Below are 22,452 nucleotides of genomic sequence, written 5' to 3' on the forward strand. Positions count from 1 at the left end.
TATTTTATGCATTTAACAAAATGTATATACTGCTTTGAGTGTGAGAAAACCTCTAAGCGGTTTACAAAAATATAAGATAACTCATTAAAATTGTCAATTTAAAACTGTTAGAAACTGTTATTAAAAATATTCAAAAGATTATTAAAATCAACAGTAGCTTTAAAAAGAAAAGGAAACCCATACATGCAACTTCTGCATGTCTGGATAGGCTTCCCCAGTGTGTGTGTTTAGGGGTACTCTCATTTTCCTACTCATATTGAAATACCGACCCTCAATGAGGCCAAACTTACAAAATGTTTAGGGGTATGCGTCCCCCCCAGAAAAAACAAAAATGTTTTAAGCAGGCACCAAAAAAAGAGTATAATGAAAGCACCTGCCTGACACCAATAATATAGATGCTGCCACACTCAAAGATCAATTTATTACAACAGTGGGGCAAGAATAATGCGGCACCTGTAACAGTGCTAATTCCATATATCAATGTGCTCAAATGGGCATATATGGAGTAAGGCAATCCCACAAGGAAACTTGTCACAAGCTGCTAAGGGCTTTATATGCTAACTAGTATCATGAAGCCCGTTAAAATAACGGGTGCTTGAGCAGACCTGTTGCTCTAGCAACCTCGGGGACATTGCGCAGAGCTGATGAAGCGGCGGGTCTGCGCTCCAATTCCCAACAGATAGAACTGACCCGATGGGGTGGGAGTTAGGAGAAGGCCTTGCTTTCTTTCCTCCTCCACCGAGGCCAGCAAGCGGCCCTACGAATTCCCTTCCCGGACCTCCTACCTCAGCCTGGCTCGAGCGCTGCAGCGGCCTGCCCGCCTCATTCTCTCTCCCGCCGGCGTCGCTCCTTGCGCAGATGAGCCGCCGAGCTGGGACCTGAGGAGGCCAAGGCCGGGCCTGCCTCTCCCATCAGGGCCTACAAAGAAGCAGCAGCAGTAGCAGCACCCAGCGAAGGGGAACGGGCGGTCCTCGTGTCCGCCTTGCCGCCTCAGCCTGGCTCGTCTCCCTGCCGGGCCGAGCGGGCACCAAGCTCCCCTCTTCAAAGTGTCTCTGCGCTCCAAGTCCCAACGGCTGTCCGTGGGGCACATGCGCAGTAGCGCAATCCCACGGACACAGGGACTGGACGCAGAGACACTTGGATATATTATAGTATATTACTTCCTCTAAAAGCAAATGGACAACCAGTGTTGCTCTGGGTCATTGTGGGAAAGTTAAAATGGCGGCTATCATTGTCTACTGCCCAGGAAGGGGACCCAGGACAGGTACACTGTATAACAGGGGTGCCAGATCCTGGGGGACAAACCCTTTAGGGGGCCCCTATTTTGGGTGGTGGTGGTAGGGGCTGGCCCTATGTCCAAAAAGTGCAGAGGCAAAACGTGGAGGCGAGTGTGGCATGGTTTCAGTGGCTGGCTTTTCCTCCTGCTGCCATGGAGGGGAAGGAGGGTTGAAGCAGCCTCCTGCTAGTGGGGGCGCCAAGAGTAGGCGGCATAATAATAATAATAATAATAATAATAATAATAATAAATTTAGTATTTGTACCCTGCCCATCTGGTTGGGTTTCCCCAGCCACTCTTGGTGGCTTCCAACAAAAAAATAAAATACATTAAAATGTCACACATTAAAAACTTCCCTGGACAGGAAGAGGAGCCACTGTCCATTGCAGCCACACGACTGCTGTGTTTGGCTCCACCCCTGGTTCCTCCCAACATCCTGATGTCAGGATGTCACACGCACAGCGTTCGCCCCCACAATTGCTTGCACAAGCTGGTGCTGCTGTGAAAACCTTCGAATTTTCCTTTTCTGCTGAGAGGCTGAGATTCAGTTGTTTGGGTACTGCAGGATTTGCTGTATCCAATGCTGTGTGTGCAATGGGACTTCCCTTTCTCTTCCTCTCCATGCAGGTCCTCAAAATCTGCTCTGGAGAGCCCTTCAAAGCACAGTGTCCTTGTGATAGTGTCCTTTGGAGAAGGTGGCATCAAACACAGCCTAAATCTATTTTGCATGAACGAGCAACCGGAATCAACAAAACTCACCTTAGCATCTATCAGCTCTGGATCATTTTCTCGCTTGTCTTGTAGAAATAAAGCATATGATGCACATCGTTGTTGGGAAGCGTTAATTTTGCACAATGCACCGAAAAAAATATTGACGGCTCAGGCTTGTTCCTTACTGCTGTGATGCCCCAGGAGAGAAGGGCTGTCATGAGGCGTCTGTGTATAGCAGACTGTACAACAGAACCATGCATGCAACTCCTATAGATCAGAGAAGAGGCAATAAGCACTCGCTGGTGCCTGAGCTGGGGGAAAGCCAGTCAATTCATACTTACAAAAAGGGCTTGTTCATTTTCACACATGAATAAAACCTTGCCTTCATTTTGTGCTCTCACTTTGCTTCAGCTTCAAACATGGTGGCTTGTAGGTCTGAGCTAGCAAATCATTTCTGCAGTTCAGTGTGTGTTGTTGCTATGAATATTTCAGTAGAGCAAATACATATGTTGTTGTTTTTTTAGAGACTTTTGCTAAAATAACAGGTGTGTGTGTGTTAGTAGAGGGGGACAGAATGAAATTATTCTGGAGTATACAACCTATCTGTATGCAAAGATTTTCAGTGTTAGATGGTGACAAGGCTTCTGTGTTAGGCTGGCCAGCATTACCACCACTTTTTATTTGGTTTATAGCATGAGATCTAGATAAGGGGTTTAATTGGCATTTTAAGCTATTGTTTTCTAGGGGTGGCATTATATTATATATAGAGGGGAGAATGTGTTTATGCATGTGTGTGCCTATACGTCTTCTGGATTTGAAGATACATATATACATAAATACACATAAATACACACAAACACACACACACACACAACCGACACATTTAAGAAATTATATAATACAATTATTTGTGGCTATAAAACCAGGATGTGGTTTCAAGGAAAGGATTTTTATCAGACACTGTTTTAGTTGCTTCCACTGGTAATTGTTCTGCAAGAGCTTTCTAATAGCCTTACATTTCAGTTTGACTTCAGATCTTTTGAACTGCCTAGTTTATATTGTTTGCTACATTCCTGATTATATTTGTCTGGTGTTGGTAGAATGTTTGCAGCTACTAGGAGCATGTCACTGTAAACTGCATGCAGCTTTAGAAATAGCAACCATGGATTCTCAGAGGGCACTAGGTGTTTAGAGGGACTGTTTATAGATGCAGTGGTACGTCTGGTTGCGAATGGGAACTGTTCTGGACGCCCGTTCGCAATGGGAAAAGCCCGCAACCTGAAGTGCCGAATCTGCTCAAGTGCGCAGTGCGATCTGGCTTTGGTGCGCATGTGCGAAGGGCAATTTAGTGCTACTGGGCATGCACAAACAGCGAAACCCGGAAGTAACCCTTTCCGGTACTTCTGGGTCACTGCGGGATGCAACCTGAAAAAACGTAATATGAAGCAAATGTAACGTCAGGTATGACTGTACACTTCTTCCTCTTGCTATGCAGGATTCCAGGATTTATGGTCCCCAAACTGGGTGAAACAATCACCTCTCTTCTGGCCACCATGGACCCAGTAGCAACATCCTGCGCAGCCGATAAGAGAGTGCCAATGGAATTGGGATCACTCCTATGTCCCTTATTTTGGTTTTAGATAGACTTGAAGCAAGGTAGAAAATGGGGAACAGAGAAACAACACGATCTGTGCCTGAAGATGCAGGATGCACCCCATAAATATCAATAGCAAAATGGATATTGGTTTTACGTGGGGTGGGATTGGGACTGCACAACCCCACTGAATTCTGAATTCATTCTGCAAGTCAGAAAACAACCCCATCCCTCCAATATATTTGCACTTCTCAATCAGAAATAGATTTCAGGACAGTATTCTTGAAGGAAACCAATTACAGTGTTTGCACAAGATGCCAAAACCATAACTCACCTTCATTGTTGCATTCCAAAGAAGAATGGGATGAGATTTAGAAGAACAAGCCATTGTGTTTAAAGGTATTAAAAAACACACCACAGTGTTTTAAGGTGATAACTTGGAAGTGCCAGGATATGTGCTGGTCATAACATTAGCCCTATATATATAAAAAAACCATCATAACCTCAGAGACCCATTTCTAATTGCGCAGATTTGTGAATACTGTTTGCTTTGGGATTGCTGAATGCTGATCAATATTAAAAAATATACCCTATCACTATTCTATTTTATAGGTTTTGGGAAAACCTATAGAATATCTAGTAAAATTAAATATTGATGTCAGAGGATTTTACAAGGTGCATGAGAATATTCTATACAACACAGCATTTTCAGCTGAAAATTCTGCCACCACTACTTTTTATTTAAAGACTCCTTGGGATATTCTTAAATTCTCTTAGAATTCTGTTGTTTATTGTCAGTCAGTTCCTGATCATTAGAATACATTGGCCTGATAAGGTTTTTCATTTTCTTTAGGACCTATTTGGTACTTTCTACAAATCAAGTACAGTATTGTGTTTCAAACTTCTTCTTTTGCCAAGATAGAATGAATCTGAATAGTATTTACTGGGAAATGCTTTGATGCAGCAATCCTAACCAACTAAACCAGGTGGGCAACATGTGCTTGAAAGTTAGTCAAAGCCTACCAAGGCTTTCCTCTTGTGTGTCCAAGCCCTATGCTGCTAGCAGCTTAGAATTTGCTGATTTCCAACCTCCTTCCCTGACCCAACTGAAAAGTTTTGGTATATAAGATACAGGTAATTGGCCTTAGGTTTCCTGTCTGCAGACACAATCACCAAATTGACTGTGGCTTTAGGGCATTTGGATCCTAAGAACCTGTTGGATAAGGCCAATGTCCCATCTAGCCTAGCATCCTGTTCTCACAGTGGCCACTCAAATGCCTATAGGGGAACCTGCAAGCAGGACCCAGGCATAAGATCACTCTATCCTCTGATGGTTTCCAGCAATCATAGAAGAGAACATAACCCTCATGAATAATAACCAGGAATTTATCCAGTCCTCTTTTAAAGCCATCTAGCTTGCTGACCATCGCTGTCTCCTGTGGGTGTGAAGTCCATAGTTTAACTATGTGACCAGGGAGCTCCAGGTTTAAATTCCCACTCAGCCACAGAGCTCACTTGGTGAATCACTATCTCTCTACCTAAGCTACCAAACTGGGGTGAGAGAAAGAGAATAATGAATACTACTTCGAGCTTCTTGGAGGAATAGTGGGGTGAAAAAGGGAGTAGTTTAATTAATGAATTAATGTTTCATGCCAGACACTGTGGGTGATATTGTGGTCTATTGGGTGTGGCCACCCTTTTGAGTCTATGTCTGCTTTTTTCTCATTCAGCCTCTATTGTACATCCAGGAAGAAGAAAACACCATGCGGTTTACTCTCAAACCTGACTGTATGGCTTGATTAATAAAAAATGCATTGATTTATAGTTTTTATGAGTCTTTGGAAATTTGCTAAAAGCATTGTATGATCCCTTGTATAACTTAGGATTTATGAAGTCTTTCATTCACTATATTAAAGAGTACCTGTTATTGATAGCTTGCTAGCATCAAACACTGTTACCTGCCCTTCCATCCAATATTAAAAGCTACACATCTACTAAGTGCAAAAAGGGGTGGGGAAGCCAGTGTGTGCCTAATTTATATGTCCCACAAAATGGTAGTAAATATTTGTATTTCAATATTTTTCACTGGGGAAATACATGTTTGTTGCCACAGCAAATGAGAAAGTAGACACCTAGCCCACTTCCTCCCTGTCACTGCATGAGACGAAAAGAGGACAAGCACCAGCAGATCTGATTAACTTCAGTGAATGATGTCTACTTGGGATATATGTGCTCAGAAATGATGCCATTTTTTAAAAAAAAAATCCAAAACATTAGGTACCTTGGAGTTGTTTTCCCCACAGCAGCAATCCTGTGCAATTGGCACAAATCCCTCTGAACTCTTAAGGAACTTCCAAACCATCACTGTTTCTGAGGGAGGAGCTTTAGTTTTGCACAGTTAAAGTGGATCAGAGTGCTCTGTCATTGTGTGGCAAATGCCCCCCTTCCCCTGTAATAAAGACTCGTGACACAGCGATTAAGATTTAATTGGGTGGTTAAGGCCACAACTTTATTAATTATGCATGTTGAGCGGAATTGGCTTAGGCATTGGAACCTAACAGACTATATCCGACTCCAACCCGTGTATTGAAGCCCATGAGAAGTTAACCACCAGAAAGGAGCCCCGCGATGTAGATCTACTAGAACTCCTCCTGTGGCCACCGAAGGGGCGTGCCCTACGGCCCAGGCAACTCCAGGCTCAGGACCAAGCCTCGCCCCGGAATCCTTTAACGGAATTACTTCTCCAAATTTGGGCAGCTGATGACGTAACCTGCCCCTCCTCCATCTAATTGTTATGCAAATTTCCAACGCCTAACCGCCTAACCTAAGTTGTGACGACATGCTACGAGGTAGGCGAAAAACCCATCATGGCTAGCCCAGTATGGGAAAAATCCTACCAAGCCCCCTGGCCAACCAGGGCGACCAACTGACATCCATAGCAGCGTCCCCTTACCTCTTTTTAAGGGGTGGGCGGGCAGGTGAATTGTTCGCTCCGGCGAACAGGAGTAGAAAGAGGGAGCTTTTCCCGCCTGCGGAGCTCTTTAAGTCGTTGGCCCCGCCCCGACCGACCTCAGTGGCTGGTCGGGGGGGTGACGCAGGCGGGAATCTACCATCATGTAGGGGCTGAGCTCGCAGCCCCTACGCGATGGTACAGTCGGGCAGCCCACAACCCCACTTCCGTCGCAGGTGCGGAAGTGGCTTTCTAGTGCAACAAATCCACTTAAGAAACGTACACTTTTCTGTGGTTAGGAAAGTGATGGAGAAATGCATAAAAAATGTGGGATGAACAAATGATTAAAGTAGGAAGATATGTTAATGTCTACTTACCCCACAAGCAGATCAGTATGAATACTTGTTGTTCTATGCCTGCCCTTTGAAAAACTCAGAATGAATGTTCAACAAAGACCAGGCATAGTCTAACTGCTGCATAAACTTTGTGCAAGTAAAGGAAGATCAATGCCGAATAAGCAAGATGTCTGGAGGAGCCTTTACTCAGGCTGCATAGGCAGATACCCATTGGACTTTAATATTAGTATAGTGATGGGGGGGCCTGTGGCCCCTCCAAATGTTGCTGAACACTAACTTCAATCATCCTTGACCACTGGCTATACTGGCTGAAACAGATGGGTGATGGAGTCCAACAACACTCCCAAAACCAGCATTAAATATTACAGTGGATGCTTGGGTTGCAAACGTGATTTGTGTGGGTGCTGCACCTGTGCACGCACCGGTCACAATTCAGTGCTTCTGCGCATGCACAAAGCACAATTTAGTGTTTCTGTGCATGCGCAAGTGCCGAAACCCAGAAGTAACCCATTCCAGGACTTCCGGGTTCGGCGCGGTGCGCAACCCAAAAATGCGCAACCTGAAGCAGCTGTAACCTGAGGCATGACTGTACCTGATATGCATGGCAGAAGTGGTCTGTCTTACTCCTTCACCATGCAAGAAGAGTCACAGCCTCTGTAGCCGTATTGAAGGCCAGGTAATGGATGTGGTGCCTTCCAAGTGTTCCTAGACTATAGTTTCCATCATCCCTGGCCATTAGTCATGCTAGCTGGGACTGATGGGAGTTTTAGTCTTGGAACACCTGGGTGAAACCATGTTGGCTCCGCCTGTCATAGGTTATGACGAGAACAGTTGTCATATTTGTGATATTGTGACAGTGGGTAGCTGGGCTATAACAAATTTCTTTGTGATTTAAGGTATCGAAAGATAAGAGACATGTGGGGCCCTAGGAAACTTTTATGCACAGAGTCTTCCTGTCCTCCACACATTGGCAAAGCTGCCCTTATGATGGCGCTGTATTTATTTCTGCAATAAACTTTTTGGCCATTCATAATGACATGCTTATAAAATTAAGTTCAATGCATTTCAATGCTTTGTTCATTTTGGTTTTCAGTGCAAACAGGCTGTGGTCCAAACAAGCCACGATGTGTCACAATTGTCTGTCTGTAGATGGGCTATTTTCATCACAAGGCACATGTTTCCTTTGTTCAAATAAACTGCGGAGGAGAACCTTTACAAAAAAAGGTACAAATGCCTTCAGAAGGATACCTTGAGAATCTTTCATTCAAACAGCACCAAAAGAGGGTAGGGATAAATACAGAAATAAAAAGGGGAGGAAAAAACCAGCACTGCAAGATTTTTGTCCTTCAAGCAGCATGAGAGATAAGTTTTCAAGCAGCATTGCCTTCAACATTCTGAGTGAATAAAGTGGTCTTGAGAGAAACTTTCCAGTTATGGATTACCTATAAAAGAATAAAAGAGATGAACATTGAAGGTTTTTCATGGTTGTAAACAAATAATTTGTGAGCTCTCTGCACTTCAGGACACAAATAGACCCAAGAATTAGAAGTGCCCCTAGCTGACCGGTATATACATATATCATTGGTCTGGTGTAATGAAGATTACCTGATAAAGATCACAATATGACACTTTTCCTTTTGCATTGGCTGCTGAACAGCCAGAAACTGTTTTCTGCGGCCGGCCAACTATTGATCCAGCTCCCTCCTGTCAGTGATGCAGTTAATGGGAATTCCACAGGCAAATAAAAGCTACATTTTGTCTTCATTTTCATCTGAAATATGAGCTGGTCCTTTGTACTCTAGACAGTCATTTATTACTCATTTTCCTTTATTGATGTTTATGAGCTGAAGCATAAAATGATTCTCAAATGTAGTTTAATTGAGGCAGCAGTTGACACTGTGACCATGATTACAGCTGCACCATCAACTACATTAAGGTTTGCTTTTCATTGGGCTTTGAGGCAGCGTGGGGGGGGGAAGTATCCTTAAAATGCAACTCTGCTGTAGCTGAAGAAATATGTCGATTTGTCTTCATAGGTACTGAGGGGGGGAAAGGCCCAAAGTCCTTAACAAACAGCAACAGAGCAGTAAAGTGTTTCTTATTACTTCACGTTCAGAGGCATTCTTCCCCTTCCCAACTCCACGGGTCTTAAAAGTTATTTTTTAAAACAGTCTTTCTAACATGTTGTGTGTGTGTGTATGTATGCATGTATGCATGTATGTATGCATGCATGCATGCATGCATGCATATGTGTGTGTAACACACACACACAAACACACACAAACACACACACAAACACACACACAAAAATATACATACGCGGAATGAGTAGGAGGAAGATCTGCCATACACACAGCAAGAGGGAAGGCCAAGGCACTCAATTCATTTATAAAACGGTAAGGACAATCAATATGGTGGGCAAGTATTTTTATATGCAGTTATTAACTCATAAGCTACAGTATATCTCATCTCATTTCAGCAACAGCTGAGGTCTCCATTTCCCCCGGAGGCCCCTGCAGGTCCCATTATGAGAATCATAAATAATATGTGCTAATGAGATATGAATTGATTATGTTGGAAAAGCTGACATTTTCATCCATCATTCTAAATGATGTTTAACAATGGATTACCAGCCAGTAATTCCTCTGATATGAGATTAAATAAAATAGCAGGCTGCTTCAGCAGGCTAGCTCAAGGAGATGGCAATAAATCTGCTCAATTACTGTATTACCAATCCGTTTTTCACTGCTAAGGATATTATTATTTCATTTAGACTTGTTCATGCATCATAGATTATTTTATTTCAGTCAGTCAATGGGAGAAACTGCAGTATTTTATTCACTGAGCTGCAAAGAGCCGGGCTTTGATAGAGTACAGTAAAAGCAGCTCAGGAGGCCCCAAGCACATTCTGCAAAGGGTACAGAGCTCCTGGAGGACTGGGAAGGCATGGCAGAAGCCCCTGTTGGAAAGAATGAGAGCGAGAGAGAAAGGGAAAGGGGGAGAGAGAGAGAGAGAGAGTGAGTGAGAGTGCAAGCGTGCACACAGTGTTTTCTTTGGAACCTAATTTACTTCACTTATCTGCAAAGTCTTCACCGAAGGATACCATCTAAGGAATTGATCAATTGAAACAAAATTATTGGATCCTCTAAGATGATTTGTACTTCACCTGAGTCCTGTAGTATATTGAGAATTAGATCACTGCGGCTATCCCTTGGCTTGGCAAATTAGATTGCAAATAACTGTAATACAAATGGTCTTACTTTCCCCCTCCATCCTTTTACCTCTGTGATGAAGGGGGGAGGGACAATCAAAGTTGGCCAACAACAACATCAGTTTTCCTTCCCATCTTTGATTGATTGCATCCCAATTCCTAGCTTTTCTGCTACTGCAGCTGGGAGTGCAGTAGTTGTATAATGTGGACAGGTCCATCTTAAGGGTATCCAGCGCTGTGCTGCAAAAAACCCTCCGGCGCCCCCCTATGTTTCCCTCCCTTTGGGCAGGCTGGAGAGTGGTTCCTCTGGCGGGCAGGAGGCTTCAGGCGCAGCGCAGCATGGCAGAGGCATGCAAGGGCTTCCAGGAGAGCGATGCCGGTGGGGCTGAAGGAGGTAGGCAGCAGCTGGAGGGCAGCTCCTCTGGCAGGAAGGAGGCTCTGGGAGCAGGGCAGCATGGAGGGCAGCAAGCTGTTGCCAGGAGGCACAATGTCCAGCCCCGCCTCTTCCTTGGCGTCCTCCAGAACATGGCGCTGTGGCGCCCTGCGCCACTAACTCCTATGGGCAAGACACCCCTGAATGTGGAAAGGCATTGGCTATAGAGGGAGTGGTGAATTCCCTGCCCAGGGGCAAAATATATAGCCATCCCAGTTCCTCTGTCCAGCGCTCTGGGTTATCCCCGGGCCAGTCCTGCCTCTCTAGGCCACACGCCCCCTTGAGGATTTTTCTCATACCCTCCCTATATTCAGTAGCAGTTGTGAGAACCTGCTATATATGGGTAGCCTTGAACAAGCCATTATTTCTTTTCTCAGTTCCCTAATCTGTAAAATTATCGTTGTTTTCCGGAACCACTTCAACATTTTTTGCAGGAACGGTTGGCCCATCATTTCAGCTTCTTTCCACCATTTTTTTTATCATAAAAAAATTTAAAAAATGTCCAGTAGCACCTTATAGACCAACTAAGTTTGTTATCATAGTTACGCCCACCACTTCCAGGGATTGAGGACTGGTCTATACTTGCAACAGAATCCTTCCATCTGTAACACAGGTGATCTATGGAACTGCTCCCCCAGGAGGTGGTAATGGGCACCACCTTGGATGGCTTTAAGAGAGGATTATCCTGTTAGCATATATCCTATACATGGCACATCTGCTGCATGTGACTTATTGTTTACATATATGACTGCTCTTCTTTCTCACGCAGGAGCCTGGATGTAACCCGACCTCCTGTCATGTGATGTTCATTGTTCTCCCTTTGCTTTCGCTTCTGACTGAGAGAAGATGGCAGAATGCTTCTGCATCTCTCTCTAATGAAGTAGTTTAGCAACTACAAAATGTGTGCTGTCTTCTTTAACCGGAGGGCAGTCGCAGCACAAGAATACTGGGCTATGGGCCTCGTATTCCAACATATCCACCCCCCCCTTCATTTTATTAGTATCCTGCTTTTTCAAAAAAACAAATATGTGCAAAGTGCCTTACAGCAAAGAAAACAAGGAAACAACAAGGAAACCTAACAACACAATAACAATGTCACAATAATGTAGCGAAACAACATAATGGCAAATATAAGAACGTGCAAAAGCATTTCAGCAGTATGCATTAACAACATTTAGCAAAACATCAAAAAACCCCTCTTGCGATGTTGTGCACAGTCCCTCTTCTACAGCAGCTTCTTCTAAAGCTTCCAATGGTGTAGCTGAAAGCACCCCTCCCATGATTTTGCTTACAAGATTAGACCAATTCTCGGTGGATAAGGCTATCCGTAGATAAGAGCCACCATGGCTATGCTTTGCCTCCAGGGTCAGAGCCATATTTGCTCCCCAGATCATCTGTTCTGATAGGGCTGGTGAGCAACAATATACAGTGGTACCTCGCAAGATGAATGCCCTGGAAGATGAATTTTTCTCAAGACGAATGCGTCTTGCGATCTGATGGTGACTCGCAAGACAAATTCGTTTTGCGAAAATTTAATTAATGCGTTCCTATGAAAAAAAAGAAAAGAAATTTCAATGCATTCCTATGGGAAACCGCGATTCACAAGATGAATTTTTCGCAAAACGAATTTACTCGCGGAACAAATTAAATTCGTCTTGCGAGGCACCACTGTAATTTGTATGTGTGTGTGATGGAGCAGGCATTGCTTCTGGTATAATAGTGAACTTGCTACATATGATTACAAATATGGGGTAAGACCCCAGCTGTTCTGTTGAGTATTTGTAAGAGAGAGATTATACGATGTGTTCATTTATGAAACTGGCACCTAGGATCTAATGTGGGTCTGAACTTTCATAAGTAATACCACAAGGCAAGTCTGAAGTTGGCAAAGCGTGTCCTCCCTAAAAATGGGCACGTATTGCAGTGAGACCTGGAGACTGACCTCCTGGTTGTGGGTGGGTCTATTGGATAGCCACAACACCTGATTGGTAGGTCCCTTGTTGCTGAGTTTAATCTGGCCAGTGGGGTGCAGTCCAGCCCCATCTGGTTTTGGGCGGGAGCACCATTTTGTATTTGCGTGAGTGCCATTTTTATAATACCCCCACCACCTGGTGAGGAAGGGATTGAGATGCCTGTTAAAAGGAATCCCAGTCCTGCTCTCTCTTCTAAGAGGGTGATTAGGGGTCCATCACAACCCCTGTGCATTTCCCTCAGTGAACAAATTTTCGTAGGCAATTTTGCCTAATAAGCACATTCTACAAGCATTTTTGCCTAATGCTCAGGTTTGAACCTGGAACCTTTTGCATGCAAAGCATGTACTTTACAATTTTTGCTACATTCCTTGCCTAAGTAAGTTCTACTTAAATGGAGCTTCTCTTAAAATTCAGAGTACAGGATCGGAGCAAGTTGGAATGTCCATTTCTTCCACCTGCATAGCATTACAGTTTCTGTTTTGTCTCACTGTTACAAGTTTCCAGAATCTAATGCTGCAAAAAGAAAAGGAGACTAATTTAAGATCAAATCCACCCTAAAAAGTTTTTTTTTCTTTTTTTTAAAAAAATCAATCTCCTTCTTCACACTGGGAGCCCAAGGGAATAAAATGCTGGACATCATGGGTATTTTGCTACTACTTTTTGACGTATGTTCTGATGAAAAAGATCAATGGTTTTTCTCTCGGGGATGAAAGATTGCGAGGTCCAAATAGCCAGAAGTTTGTATGTCTATTATCTAATGGCAAACAGCACAGGAGTCAGCAATGAGCACATTTTCCCTGACAAAAAGTGACAAGCAGCCTCCTTGCCAACATATCGCTTTGCTCCTTCAGGTAATTCTTAAAAGGTACGGTAGAAGCAGAGTAAAATCACTGAATAAGGTAGCAGTCTTACAACCTGCCTGTTGATGTGCAAATAAGTCCCAGTTCAATGGGACTAACTCCAAGGCAAATGCACATAGGATTGTAATCTCTAAAACCTATGCTTAGACTCATTTTGCAGGGCCAGGAAGCAGGTCAATAGTTGGGGAGTTGATGGGCCCAGTGGCAGACCATGCACCAAGGCTGGGAGACCTCTGATCTTCCCGATGATGTTAGACCACAACTCCCATCAGCCCCAACCACTGGCCATGCTGGGGCAAGTTGGAGTCCAACAATATCTGGAGGACACCATCTTGGCTGCCCCTGCTATATAGCCCGTAATGCTGTTGAAAAAACTGTCAGTAATAATATTGTCACTGGAAAACCTCTTCCAACAAGCCTTTTAAGTAGAGATATTTCCCAGTGAGCATCTGTATTGGAACTGCTTCTAAGATGTTGTAAAGTTGTTTTAATTGTTTTAACACTTGGTGTGTTTGCCGTCTTGGGCTCTTTTGGGAGGAACAGCATGGTATAAATTAAATAAATATTAACACTAATAAACCCAAGCAGAATATATATTTTTGATCAGAGAAATGTATGTGTGTGAGAGAGAATTTCCATTCCTTTATGGCAAATACAACCTGGGATTTGTGGATTGATTCTGGGGAAGCCACAGGTTCCTCATTCCTGGAGCACACTTTGCATGCACATGGTTTAAGATTCAATCCTGAGCATCTGCAGTTACGGTAAATGGTTGGGCTAGCAAGGGATAGAGAAGACTGCAACCTGAAACTCCAGAGAGTTGCTGCTAGTCTGAGGAAAACATACTGGACCGGTAAGTAGATCAGAAGTGTGCTGAGTCATGTGTTAATGAGTGGATAGTTTTGCAATCCAATGATCTCAAATCTTAAACTAAGATACTATGATGGCTACAAGTCATGACGGCCATATTACTTCCTGTATTCAGAGGCAGGTTATGACCAAATACTAGTTGGGGTCAGGGTGCTATTTTGCTCATTTCCTACTTACCAGTATGTGCCTCCTGTAGACCTCTGGATGGACACTATGAAGTCAGAAAATGGAACTAGATAGGCCTTTGGTTTTTATCCAGCTGGGCTTTTCTTACAACCCTAAATTCCATGTTGCACAGCAGTGGCTATTGCTGCATCAGTATGTGGTGAAATAGAACCAAAGGGATTCCAGCATTATGTTTTCACAGTAGCCAACCAGATGCCTATGACAAATTCAATCAAAACCAGAATGAGCTACCACAAGATGTAGCAATGGTGACCAATGTGTAAAAGTGAGTTAGACAAATTCATGTTCATGGACAATAAGGCTATCAGTGGCTACTAGGCATGATGGCTGTGTACTGCCTCAGAGGTGGTATGCCTATACAAGGGTCAGACATGTGCAACCATCATTCAAACACACATGGTTTATGTAATTATTGTGAGTGCCTTAAAAGCAGGGAACTGAGGAATATATATTCTTCTGTTTTCTTCCGTAAGCATGGAATAATGGGCTCAGGCATGAAGCAAGTGTGTTACCTTGCCTTTATTGAATTTATTTTGAGTGCACACCATGCTCACTTTATCTCTCTGTGGCAATAAAAAATCCCATTAAAAATAAACAACCACCCCACCAAATACAATTACTTGAGACATAGATACTGGGCCCCATGCACACCTTTATTGAATAAGCTGGCAGACAAGAGCCAGGAGGGAACACTGTTTGGCGAGTCAAACTTCCATCCTGCTAAATCTGGAAAGTGCAGGAGCCCATAAGGAGCGAAATTCTCATTATCATTTCCGGTAAGATAATGTGCTCGTTGGGGACTCGTGAATGGGCTTATACGTGTGTGTGTGTGTGTGTGTGTGTGTGTGTGTGTGTGTGTGTGTGTGTGTTATCCAGTTAAAATGTGAGAGCTGAGCTGTTGGCCCATGCCTGAACCCTGCTGAGTAAAGAAAAGAAAGTAATAACGAGTAATATGTCGCCTATTTTGTTTGTTTCTTTTCCATCCCAGTCATAAACACACTACGTGGAAGTAAAGGGTAAAAAGCAAAAAGTGGACCTTTGGGTTCTATGGGCCAGATCCTTTTCAGGGTTTACTGTTGTGGGACAAAATTGGCTACTGGACAGGGCATTACAAGTGACTGGGTGCTTTGAAGCCCTGATGTCAGGACAGCAAAACATCACAAATGGCCAATCCAGCAGGTTTTGACTTAATTGATGGGCAGTAGCAGCAAAGACTGCTTTCCCTTGACAATGCACTAGTGGGAACAACATTTTAAGGCTTCTGATTGGGCCTTGGCAGCCATCTCTCTCTCTTTCCCACACCTGATGTTGTGTATGAGATCAAGGGTGGGACAGGGGGCTGCAGTTAAGAGAAATGAATTTGAACTCCTGTTAGGGGAGGTTTGACCCACAGGCTGGAGGGTCCCCACCCTGGTCTATATAGCGATATACAATGGTACCTCTGGTTAAGAACTTAATTCATTCTGGAGGTCCCTTCTTAACCTGAAACTGTTCTTAACCTGAGGTACCACTTTAGCTAATGGGGCCTCCCGCTGCTGCCGCACGATCTCCGTTCTCATCCTGAAGCAAAGTTCTTAACCCAAGGTACTATTTCTGGGTTAGTGGAGTCTGTAACCTGAAGAATCTGTAACCTGAAGCATTTGTAACCCAAGGTACCACTGTATCTGCGCTGCGGTCTGCCACAGGCCAAAGTTGTGTGTCCATACAAAAGATGTCATCTGCTGAGGCAGATTATTGGCTCAGCCAGCTAAGTATGAGACTTGCTAGCACATTACTCTGAACACAGGTGCATGCGTCCTCTCTGCAAGTGTTTGTGGGAAAGAGTGCCCCCTTGTTCATTCGTACAGCAGCACTATTTTGTACATGCTACATTGAAGGAGTGTACAAGCTGTGTCCTTGCGTCTATAATAAGTGAGCTGTACAAACTGTACAGTCTTTCACACAAACATTATACACGTGTAAAGACAGATTGTACCACTGTTCAGGGCAATGTGTGCATAACCCTATAGGCAGAGGCACCAGTTGGGGGGGGCAAGGGACTCTGCCCCCCTGAAATTTTCAAGGAGGGGACCAGGCGCCCTCAATATGCCACAGTGATTTGTTCACACTGTGCACATTTGCTGTGTGGTGTGCTCACGCCCCACGTGAATGCAAGCCATGCAATGTGCATGCAACACGTCAGCACATTGTGCGGCAGGCACATATGATGTGAGGACATCACATGTCAATGGCCCCCTCAATAACTTGGGCAAGCCGGTGCACCTGCCTGTTCGCTCATTGAATGTTACATGTGAGTCTACAGCCCAGCTACCTGCCTAAACCAGGCATGGCCAAACTTGGCCCTCCAGATGTTTTGGGACTACAATTCCCATCATCCCTGACCACTGGTCCTGTTAGCTAGGGATGATGGGAGTTGTAGTCCCAAAACATCTGGAGGGTCAAGTTTGGCCATGCCCGGCCTAAATAGATTGCACATTCATGAAACGTAATATGGGAGTAGCCCTAGTGCCGACACTAGCTGTCAGCAATTCTCCAGGGTTTTAGACAACAGATCTTCCTAACCATACCCGGACCCTGAGCCTGGGATCTTCTGCATGCAAGCTCTCTGCTCTGCCACTGAGCTATGGCCCCAGGAGCAATGTGTATCATTGCCACTTTCCCCCACAGCTGGATGACATACTATAATGCCTGAAATGATCACGTAGGACCACCGGGATAGTGTGTATACTTCCCATGCCAATGCCCTCTGTCAAGGCAGCTGACATGACTGACAACCTCACATCATTCATCAACTCCTATGCTTGCTCCTTGATGCGAGATCCAGTTCGAAGAGTGCGACAACCAAACACAAGAACTGACGTATTGTTCTTATTGTGATCAGCATTAGCTAGTGATGGTGGTTGCTAATATGGCATGTGAGAGAAAAGGCAACCTGCTAATGGTGGTCCATATTTACAGGCAATAAACCTTCTTTCCGCAGAACTGAAAGCTGAATGAAGTAGACCAGGTAGCTGCAGTTAGCTCTGTTTACGGCCGATTGCCTCTCTTGATCTCGGCAGAGATAAAGCTGCCTATGGCCTCCATTGTGCCTTTTATTTCCCTCTTACAGAGGTGGAAGTGAACCTCGGGAAGGGTCAAGCTCAAGGTCAAGATGGAGGTCACTGGTCAAGCTGTGAGTCGTCCAGTCCCCTTTCCAGCACCACTTAATCTTGCTAGCCTGTGGATAAATAGAGTTCTTCAGTTTCTACACTTAACCACCCTCTTCCCTTCACAATCAACAGACAAGCACAAGCAATTTACTGCTGTGATCACTTCAGAGATATGTTCCAAAAGGCTCAACGTAAGTATGGTGTGGAACAGGGGGTGGGGTGGGGGATAAAATTTGGCTACTGAGACCTTCAGTGCTTTTGAAAGAAAAGTGTTGTACCAAATCAGCAGTTACCCATTAAAAGATCATTTATTTAAGAGGTATACAGGAAACCTACTGGTTTTATAGCCTGCTTTAAAAAAAAGTAATAGTAAACGCAAACATTTCCTTTCTACCTTAAACAATAGGTTATTGAGGCATTTTATTTAATTTAATGTTAATGTTAGATATGATCAGCATTGTGTTCAAGTATTCTACCTTCGGTGAGCCAGGGGCCAATTCTTTCTGCTCCCCCTTCCTCACTCAGATTGATGGTGAACCTCCTGCCAATTTCAATAAACACAGGTTTTGATCCTAAACACAAATGGAAATTTCTCAGTTGTCCTCGATGCACTATAAAAATACAAATCATACAACAACTGCCATAAAAACCATCCGCTGTGTCAGGTTATGTAAGTATATAATCAAAGTCGAGAGTTTTGGGCAATAAAACCGTCAAGCTGTTTTGCTTAAAGGAAATGTGAGTGGGGGGAAGGAACAAAGTAACTTACGTTGAAAATAATAATATGATCTCAAGTAAGTCAGTTTCCCATCGCCTTTCTTAACCATATGAAATTAAAAGCTATGGCAAATAATGCCTGTTGCCTTTAAACAAGCCTCTTAACCAGACCAATCATGATGATACTATTGTTCAGCATTAAATCCAAGCATTGCTGCAGAGTTTTCTTTAAGTGGATTTAATAATTGTAATGCTGCCCAAGACTGCCCTATAATTCAGGTTCCATAGACATTTGGACATTTAGAACATGGCTGCTTTATAACCATATTCAGAGGAAACTATTGAAATACTTTCAACTTGCATCCTTTCTTTTCGGTCCCCCAAGCACCATTTGCTGCTATCCATAAAGGTAAAAAAAGGTAAAGGACCCTGACGGTTAAGTCCAGTTGCAGACAACTCTGGGGTTGCGGCACTCATCTTGTTTTACAGGCCGGGGGAGCTGGTGTTTGTCCACATACAGTTTTTGCGGGTCATGCGAGTCATGACTAAGCAGCTTCTGGCGCAATGGAACGCCGAAACCAAAGCAGCGCACGGAAACACCGTTTACCTTCCTGCTGGAATGGTACCTATTTATCTACTTGTACTTTTTGGCGTGCTTTCAAACTGCTAGGTTGGCAGGAGCAGGGACCAAGCAACGGGAGCTCACCCCATCGTGGGGATTCGAACCACCGACCTTCTGATCGGCAAGCCCTAGGCTCGGTGGTTTAGACCACAGTGCCACCCACGTCCCCAGGCTACTATCCATAGCAAGTCTCAATTCAGCTTCCACAGCAGGGATGTTTAATTGGATCTGGCCTGCTTCTTGGATCCTTATCGCCCCTCAATCCATGCAGGCCAAGTTTATTTTATTTTATTTATTTATTTTATTAATTTTATTTCTATACCCGAAGGTCTCAGGGCGGTTCACATGAAGGATCACATACATAAAGTCTGACAGGGGTATGGGCCTCCTCACCTGTCAAATAACTGATGTCAGGTGGCCTGCACAATGCTTTGAATCCCCAATGACCAGCTGATTGTCAGGACTTCAAAGCACTGCACAGGGCTCCCTGAAAGCACCAATATCATGAACTGGCAGGACAGTGGGGAAGAGAAGAAGATCCTGGCAAGTGTCATGGTCTTGTGCTGCCAGTCACGGCAGAGCTCAGTGGAGGGAGAAGCCATCCAACCAGCCCAGTCTCAGGGGGGTACTTGCCTGGAGGCAGAGTCCGTAAGCAAGGTTCACTTCCAGTCCTAAGGTCAGGAGTATCTCTGTTCACATAGTCAGACAATCCAGGGGTCAAGAAAGGTGAGGGTCCAAGGTCATGAGAAGCAAGAAGCAGCAAGGTTTGGCCAGGAACAATGAATGTTGTTTCCAGCAACTGACTGAGGCTGGTAATCCTGCTTAAGGAAGCTAAAGCCAACTGGTTCTCATCAGGAGCAAGAAGGCAGATCAGCAGGAGGTGGAGTCACTTCACCTTCTGCTCCTTCAGGCTGCTGCTCGGAAGGTGAAGCCAACTCCTGGCCCACGACAACCAGGGCTGTAGCCATGACTAGGACACACTGGGGCAAGCAGGGGATGGGGAGGAAGTACACACAGGGTGACGGAGGATGATGAGGGAATGGGGGTCAGTGCACAGGAACCAGACCAGTAACACCCATCACCAGAGCTGGAGGGGCCCCTGTCTCCCTGAACGTGGCAGATTCAGAGGCGTAAGGAGCAGCGTGAGGTATGCTCTAGGACAGGCACCCCCAAACTTTGGCCCTCCAGATGTTTTGGACTACAATTCCCATCATCCCTGACCACTGGTCCTTGTAGCTAGGGATCATGGGAGTTGTAGGCCAAAACATCTGGAGGGCCGCAGTTTGGGGATGCCTGCTCTAGGACAGGCATAGGCAAACTCGGCCCTCTAGATGTTTTGAGACTACAACTCCCATCACCCCTGACCACTGGTCCTGTTGCTAGGGATGATGGGAGTTGTAGTCCCTAAACATCTAGATCAGGCATCCCCAAACTGCGGCCCTCCAGATGTTTTGGCCTACAACTCCCACAATCCCTAGCTAACAGGACCAGTGGTTGGGGAAGATGGGAATTGTAGTGCAAAACATCTGGAGGGCCGGAGTTTGGGGATGCCTGATCTAGAGGGCTGAGTTTGCCTATGAAGAAGAGAAGAAGAGTTTGGATTTGATATCCCGCTTTATCACTACCCGAAGGAGTCTCAAAGTGGCTAACATTCTCCTTTCCCTTCCTCCCCCACAACAGACACCCTGTGAGGTAGGTGGGGCTGAGAGAAGTGTGACTAGCCCAAGGTTACCCAGCAGCTGCATGTGGAGGAGCGGAGACACGAACCCGGTTCCCCAGATTACAAGTTTATCGCTCTTAACCACTACACCACACTATGACTGCTCTAGGAGGCTGAAGCAGCCAAGGACCCCCAGCTCAACTCACTAGCTGGTCAGCTGGGGCTCGCTAGCTCTGGGAGGAGGTGTGTGATTTGTCAGCAGGAGTCGGCTGAGGACAGGTGAGGGGCACATGACTCGTCAAGCCCAGATGCTGCAATTAGTATGCAAAGTATCAAAGGGAAACAGAGCTGAGATGCTGTGCCTTCCTTTGTTGTTCAGACCATAGCTTGGATGTTCCAGGGAGCTCTTCAGGACTGCTTGTATGGAATTGACCTCCAGGTGTCCTGACTCCTGGATCAGCTGTAGAGCCAGGAACCTGGCCTAACTGGACTTTGGACCTGTTAGTCTGCTAGACTATGTGCTAGCATCTGCTCTGGGATCATGTACACCAGCGGGACTTACTGCTAGATACCCGGACAACCGACAATCAGGTGAGTCTATAATTCTGGGATTTTTAAGCAGTTTTTGAGCATCAACATTGATTGGAATTGTCATGAGAAACCAATCCCATGCAAGCTTCCAGTGATACTGATAAGCACCGTACTACATTGATGAGGTGAATACATTGTAATTGTTTAAGTTTCTTCTGAACCGTTTTCCTGTAATGAATGGGTAGCCATGTGAGAGTGTGAGAAACAGGAAACTGATTGTTGTTGTTTGAGATGTTGGTGCGGTCATCAAATGATCCGCATTGCAAATGTGAAGTAGCCTAGAGTCCGCTTGTGTCTCAGTCATTCCAGAATAGTAGCTGCTTCTCTTGCCAAATGGGTCAGGAGGCAGGGAGCTGAGAAATGGGGCACTAGTTGTGAAGATGAAGGTTGATTGCTCATTGTTTTGGCCTTGAATTAAAACAGACCAAATCCAGGGGCTTCAGGTGGAAGCCAGTCTGGTATAATGAGTGGAGTACAACTCCTGATTTAGCCTTGAAATTCAATTGTTTTATGTTGAGCCAGGCACTTGCAGCTGAACCTACCTAACAGAGGTGTCAGAATAAAAAAGTGATGGTGGTTTCTGGGAGGTATAAAGGTTGTACACTGCCATAATCAATGCTGGATAAGTATAGGGGAGAAACAAATATGCAATGAATTAATTATTAAATAAATTATGCAATAAATATATTAATTCAGCTTTACAAACTTGGCAGACAATAAAAACAAATTAGAAAGGGGTCAGAAAGGGGGCTGGTGTCTGGAGGAGAAAGACTTTGGCAATCCCACTCATCACTAAACTCAATGTGCTTTGACTATATGCCATTTTGGCTTTACCTGCGATCCTCAGAATGTAACCCCAGCTTCAGTTGAGAGTCACCTGCATATAAATAAAACAAACTTCCTGACATTTTAGATTGGCACTATACTGCTATTAAATTCAGCTTGTTTTTGAAGGGATGTACATGGATGTCAGGGACGTGGGTGGCACTGTGGGTTAAACCACAAAGCCTAGGGCTTGCTGATCAGAAGGTTGGTGGTTCGAATCCCCGTGATGGGGTGAGCTCCCGTTGCTCAGTCCCTGCTCCTGCCAACCTAGCAGTTTGAAAGCACATCAAAGTGCAAGTAGATAAATAGGTACTGCTCTGGTGGGAAGGTAAATGGTGTTTCCGTGTGCTGCTCTGGTTCACTAGAAGCGGCTTAGTCATCCTGGCCACATGACCTGGAAGCTGTACGCCAGCTCCCTTGGTCAATAAAGCGAGATGAGTGCTGCAACTCCAGAGTCGGTCAAGAGTG

Source organism: Zootoca vivipara, chromosome 8, assembly GCF_963506605.1.
Source record: "Zootoca vivipara chromosome 8, rZooViv1.1, whole genome shotgun sequence".
NCBI classification, from domain to species: Eukaryota; Metazoa; Chordata; class Lepidosauria; order Squamata; family Lacertidae; genus Zootoca; species Zootoca vivipara.